This window comes from Rhinopithecus bieti, unplaced genomic scaffold (assembly GCF_001698545.2).
Source record: "Rhinopithecus bieti isolate Rb0 unplaced genomic scaffold, ASM169854v2 scaffold_9690, whole genome shotgun sequence".
Taxonomy (NCBI): Eukaryota; Metazoa; Chordata; class Mammalia; order Primates; family Cercopithecidae; genus Rhinopithecus; species Rhinopithecus bieti.
The window spans coordinates 2,231,677-2,238,594 of record NW_016806622.1 but is presented as its reverse complement, the minus strand read 5'-3'; positions in this window follow the sequence as shown (position 1 = coordinate 2,238,594).

Here is a 6,918-nt window from a genome sequence, read left to right as displayed (position 1 = left end):
TAGGTACAGGTTCGAGGAAGGTGAAAGATGGTTGCTGTAATGAAGACTTTAAATGTTGCGGTGGAGAGAGATAGGAGCACCAGTGTCTGCAGATGAAGTGAGCAAATAGTTTCCAGAGTGGGTAAACCCTGAGCTTTAAGAATAAATAGAAGTTTGACAGAAAGACAAAAAAAAAAAAAAAGGAAGAACATTCCAAGATGAGAAAATGCAAAATAAAATGCCCTGAGAGACCTGAGAGAATAAAGAGAACTGCAAGGGGGTTCTTGGAATTGGAGAATGTGGAATATAAAGGCAGCATCTGGCAGAATCAGGAAAAGTCCCAAAGTTCCAAGTCTTTGTCTAATGATGTCCTCAAAGATTCCTTATGATCATCTGAGGCAACAACAACAACAAAATCTCTTCAGTGAATTTAAACCTCCTTTATCCTGTATTATCAGTATCAATATTTAGTTCTCATTATTACCAATAAGCCATACCTAAAATGCTCAAATAAGAGCTAGATAATGATTCTATCTGGACCATCTATGTCTATTCAGCCATCCATACCACAGACAGTATAGGTAGGAATTAGATTTCTCCAAGGCCCCTCTTAATCCCTAATCTCTAAAATGGGGATTAAAATAACACCTGCTCAATTTACCACACTGAATAATTGTGAAAATCAGATGTGATAAAGTGTGTGAAATCCCTTTATCAACTACAAAGCCGAATGCAGGTGTTAATATATGCTGGAATAGTAGGTAACACGACCCATGTAATAGGCCTAGCAAAAGGCCAATGGGAAATGGACAAGAACAACCAAGAATATCTCAGAACAAAGACTACTTTATACCTTACAAAACTCTTAGTTTTTTTTTCCAGGAAATTAAAGCACTAATCAGAAATGGAAAGATCCATAAATTACACCAAGTCTAATCTTGTCATTTAGGGGATCAGGAAAAGAATGCTCAGGAGAGTTAAGCAGTATGGCCAAGTAACACATTTAGACTGAAATGGAAGCCCAAACTTGTCTTTTTCCATTTCACCACCACAAAATAAACACCAGTCAATGTTTCAAGAATAACACCCTTACAACTTTAATGTCATTGAGTAAGTGAAATTGGAAATTATACTAACCTATATTCTTCCTAGCTCTTCTTCTTCATCCCTTTCCTTTCATTCTTTTCTAATGAACCAGTGTCCCCACCCTTTACGCTGCTGTTTCACTTGAGCTCACCCAGCATTAGCTCAGCATGGTTTCTGTGCTTTATAATTCTATAAATTTTAAAATTATTATTGGAGTGTTGGGAAAATTTACATATACTAACATGGAAATATACTGAGTAAATTAATGAAAAAAATTTGAGGCAGAACACGTTTTAAAACAATGTAAACAACTGCGCGCATGCGTGTTTGCGTGTACATTAACAAAAGTCTGTGCCAAGCTGTTTACGATGTTTTCCTTTTAAGAAGTAGGTCTGAGGACAGGTGATTCAAAGGGGGAAGAACAATACCTTTCTCTGTGTTGTTTTCCTTTATATCCTCTTTTTTTTTTTCTTTTGAGACAGAGTCTCATTCTGCCACCCAGGTTGGAGTGCAGTGGGCACGATTTTGGCTCACTGCGACCTCCGCCTCCCAGGTTCAAGCAATCCTCCTGCCTCAGCCTCCCAAGTAGCTTGGACTACAGGCATGAGCCACCATGCCCAGCTAATTTTTGTGGTTTTAATAGCGATGGGGTTTCATCATGTTGTCCAGGCTGGTCTTGAACCCCCGACCTCAGGTGATCCACCCGCCTCAGCCTCCCAAAGTGTTAGGATTACAGGTGTGAGCCACCGCACCTGGCCAGTACTTAACATTTTTTCAAAAGGCATGTTTTACTTAAAGGAATAAAAAGTTATCAAAATGTAGATGAGGGAAGAAATTTGAGTAGACTCTAAATGGGGACAGGCAGAGTAAGGCTCAGTAGATTGTCTCCCTATACCTGGTGAGAATAGAGTCCTGAGCAGCAGACAGGAAAACCCCATGATGTGTGGCTGGCATGCTTCTTTACTACTGAAAGCTAACCAAAAAGCAGAGATTTCTTTAAAATAAATGTTTTACAAAGCCCTGAAACGCATCCAACTCGTTTCACTCTGAATTCTCAATAATGCCACATCTTTGATGCGGCATGGGGTAAGCTGAACGGCAGGCATGAATAATTCTCCATGAGAGTACTTCCCATATCTCCACTCTCCCAACTCTTAAGGATCAGAGTCCGAAAGCCTGACTGAAATTGAGCTGCTGGGAAATGTAATCATGTGAGAACAATTAAAAATTTTCCTTTCAAGATAAGAGCTTAGCACAAAGCCTAGCCTTAGACAAACTTACGAAATGAAATTATGACAAGGAACTCTTCTCCCCTGGGTTTTCAACCCCTTAGTACCAAGAACCTACAGCCTCTTCTCTTCTCTTTCTTCCCTTGCCTTCTTTTCCTTCAAATCTCCTCACCCCAGTAACTTTATGCATGCTAAAATATTAAAAATTAAGAACAAAAAATGATAACTGATCAAGCTCTATTTGCATTTTTTTATTTTTTAATTTTGTTAATGATATCCCTGGTTTATGTAATTTGCAAAGTACCTTTAACCTAAGAATTTAAGTGAGACTATTGGAAATTTAAAAAGCAAACAGAGAAAGTGTTCTCTCTTCAGTATATGCACTACTAGAAGCTTAAATCTATATAAGAATTTTCTTGATTAGTTTCCGTCTTTTCCAGATATTTATTCATATCACATTCTTGCTGCAGAACACCTTTGTGAAATGACATGTTTACTCTCACTATTATTAGGTACTCATCTGTAACTTGTGGTTAAATCAAAAAGCCCTGTTTGAAAGAGGTTTATGTTCCCTAAGGAATGAGCATCAGCTATCCCAACCCAAGGTTTCATGGCAGCACAGTATTGTGGAAAGAGCAATGAAATAAGAATGAAGATTTGAGTTCTGATTCTAACTGAAACAATGTGAACAGTTTTGTAGTATTCATAGTTTGAGTCCCTTAACAATTCTGTGTATCTCAGGAGGTTATTGCAAGAATTAGTTAAGATGACATAAATTAAAGCATTTTATAAGTTACATATTCAAGAAAACCTAAAATTTCAAACTGGCCAAACCAGGTTGAGAAGTCATTTTGAGCATGATTTACAGCATTGTGACACTACTTGTTCGTCTGTACACACATAACAACATCAAACAAGCTAGGTAGCACATCTTCTCTAGAATGGAAAATTAGTTCTCGGCAGCTCCAGGGAACCCACTGCAGACAACACTGCTCTCTTTTTTTTTTTTTTTTTTTTTTTTAACCTGGGTGGAAATTTTCATTTTACCGTGGACTGTTTTAATGTTTTCCGGTTCTATTTCCTTTGGTGGGTACACTGCAGGAAGAGAAAAAATTTGAGGGAGCACAAACAAATGACAAACCAATATTTGGTACCTGTGGTTTTACATTTATATATAAGCCATTCTTATAATAAAGCCTTAATGAGGATGAATGCGCTTGAAATAAAGTATGATTTACACAAAAATAAACTAAAACTAAGGACAGATGTTACAGGAAAAGATAATGGTTTAAATATACAGGAAACTTACAGTCCAAAAATAATATGTCCCAATATCCTAAGAACCATAAAGAAATGTTCAATTTGTATTTGAGATAGAAGAAACATTCACAAGACATAAAGTCTAGGGCCATGGAAAAAATGACAGATTTACTAATGTCCAATGATTTTTATGTTCCAGGCCCTAATTCTTGCCGACTTATAAAGTCTGCAAACACTATACTTTGCCTTCTTTGGTAAATGTGTATTTCTCAAAGTCTGTGGGCAACATATGGACCTCGTGTGTCTTCTATGAACCCTACAATCCAGTCATTAATTCAAGTTAACCAAAACATGTTTATTATCTTTCTAAAAATGAAAAAATATACTTTCCACTGCAGTTTTGGAACTAATTTAGATTTGAAACAATTTTTTTATGTTAAGTGTAAAACTTTACTTAGACAAAAGCACATGAGTCTTTTTAAGGTTAACAACAAACAGGAATAAGTAGGTGCTTTGCTTTGTTCCGAAGTCCCTTTTGCCTAATCGCCTACATTTCTCTCATCTAAAAGAAGAATAAATTGCTATGATGGAGTTAATTCTAGCAAAATAGGGAGTTCATATGGATTCGTTTTCAATATTTTATTATTTATCATTTGTGAATTTGAGGAGGAAAGAAAGAAATAAGGAGGGTAGAAGAGATACTCTATAACAGGATGAGTTTGACAGTATGTTTAACATATTAAGTTCTTCTTTCCTTTGACATTTCCCAATTTGTTTTATTATTAAAGGTGTAATCACATGTTCAAACTGTAATTTTCAAACTTTTATTCTCAAACTACCTTGAGGACTTATTATATATTTAAACTGTAATCCTACTGCTGTAGAAACAAGAACTAAGTAAGCAAATCCTATATTTAGCAGGAAAAGAAATTCCCCAAGGCCAGAATTATTATGCTCCATAAAACTTGCCAACTGCAACTGCACCCTCCCACATGTAAAGGGAAAATTTAGACTAAAACCTTAAAATCCAAATGAGTAAGATATAATAGGTGACCTAATAAATAGCTACCACATTACAGAATTTTTGTCTAAAATATTTCATAGGGATAGTAAATAAGTTAGAGAGTTTTAATCTAAAATATTACTAAATGTCTAAATAAACTTTAAATATTTAATCTAAAATAAAATCACCAAAAATATTTCATATGAGTATCTAAAATAGGAATAAAATGCAACTTCTCCAAGTTGTTTCTTCCTACTTAGACTACTGAGATTTAATACAAAGAAAACTTTTGCCAATGTTATGTCAAAGTTTTCAATCTTTAAAATGCAAGATTATGTCTTTTAGGTCACTGCCTGTTCTGTTCTTCATCATTTTCTGATTCTGGGATTTGAATCTTTTAAAATACTCAGAAAATCTTGGAATAAACATGGAGCCGAAATAAATTTGCCATTCAGAGAGTAGGACAGAAAGTCAAAGCTGATAAGCTCAAATGTCCTTTCTGCTCTTTTATCTTAAGAGAAACCTGTAAGTCCTCCATCTTAGCCAATGCTGGAAAGTAAGATTAGAAAAATGGGACTAGAAAAGGAAGCAGGATGTTTAGCATTACTGTCTGCAAACACTACACCTGGCCTGTGTGATAGGTATAGAACTGAAGAATGGACGTCATCACAGACCAAAGCATATCAAACCTGTTTGCAGAGTTAGTTCAGAGATGCCTGGGTTTTAAGATAAATAGAGAATGTTTATCACTGGTATTTTTTTTTACTCATCTATGTCCCTGTTGACACTGTAGAACTCAATGTTTATGACTATAAAAACAATACCATCAACAAAAATAATATCTATAATTATCCTCTCTAATCCACAGTTATTATGATGACATAATCACTCTGGAGCAATTAGGTCTATGGGGCAGATCTGATTGAAGCCTATTTTGAAGATAACAGTATTTTCACTGTGCCATTCAGATTAACATGTCATCAGCTAAAGGCCATCATTTTCTTACAGATGTTCATTTCCTTGTATAACCTTTGCTTGACTTGTTATCTGATGTTTCAATTCTGGTATGTGAATATGTGGAAAATTAATTTATTGCCTTAACCAGACAAGAACACTTTGTGTATGGTCTATATTCTTAAATATTAAGAGTGAATTTAAATCAAAGATAGACAAAATACAGACAAACAAATTTGTTTTTAAATGTCAATTCATTTAAAACAAAGGTCAGAATTAAAAATCATAAGCAATACGTATTTCAAATTTATAATCTTCTTTTCATATAAATATTGATAGAGACGATCAAGACCATTATCTATTAATAAGCTGATCTACATTTGAGAAACAAACAAACAAAAAAAATGCCTACTGACCGGGCTTCTCGCCAAGAGCCCAGGTTAAAGTACAAAGAGACTGCAGTGTTTGATCAGCCCGTGAAGTTTGTTATGAAGAACCTACGTGTGCTTGGTCACAGTGTATTTTTACCTTCAATTATTTTAAAATTGTTAAAATACTGGCTTTTTTATTTTTTAATTGGTTTTTAATCTATATCCTAAATATTTCTTTTTAAAAAGTTATAAAACTCTATGATTCTCAACTTTGTACTGACAACATAACAACCTTCGAAGGACCTGTTCACGTGACTGTGTGCTATTAGCCTCTGGCCTATGACATGAACTTATTTAATATTTAGATAGTATAAGTATATATGGAAAAAGAGGGACTTTTTTGCCAGGGAATGTCATTCAGAAATGTTGTGAGGATTAAAGTAGATAGTATATATAAAGTGTCTAGCATAAAGCCACATAGCAGAGGCTCAGTAAATGCAAAATGTGTAAAAGTATGTGTATGTGTATCTCAAGCATGGTGCTGTGCTTTCATATACTTCTTTCCTTTTCCAGTAAATACCACAATGCCCTAAAAGAATACTAATGATGATTATGACATTGGTCTGAATTTCATATCAAAAACATTTGTGGCCAGATACAGTGGCTCACGCCTATAATCCCAACACTTTGAGAGACCAAGGCTGGAGGATTGCTTGAGCCAGGAGTTCTAGACTAGCATGAACAACATAGTGAGACATCATCTCCACAAAAAGTGTTTTTAAAAAATTAGCCAGGCATGGTAGCACATGTCTGTAATCCCAATTACTGAGGAGGCTGAGTGGGGAGGATGGCTTGAGCCCAGGAAGTTGAGGCTGCAGTGAGCTGAGATTGAATCACTATACTGCAACTTCAGCAATAGAGAGAGATTTTATCACAAAAAAAGAAAAAAAGATAAAGGAGAGAGATGAAAGAGAACGAGGGAAAGAAGGAAGGAAGGAAGGGAGGGAGGGAGGGAGGGAGGGAAGAAAGAAAAGAA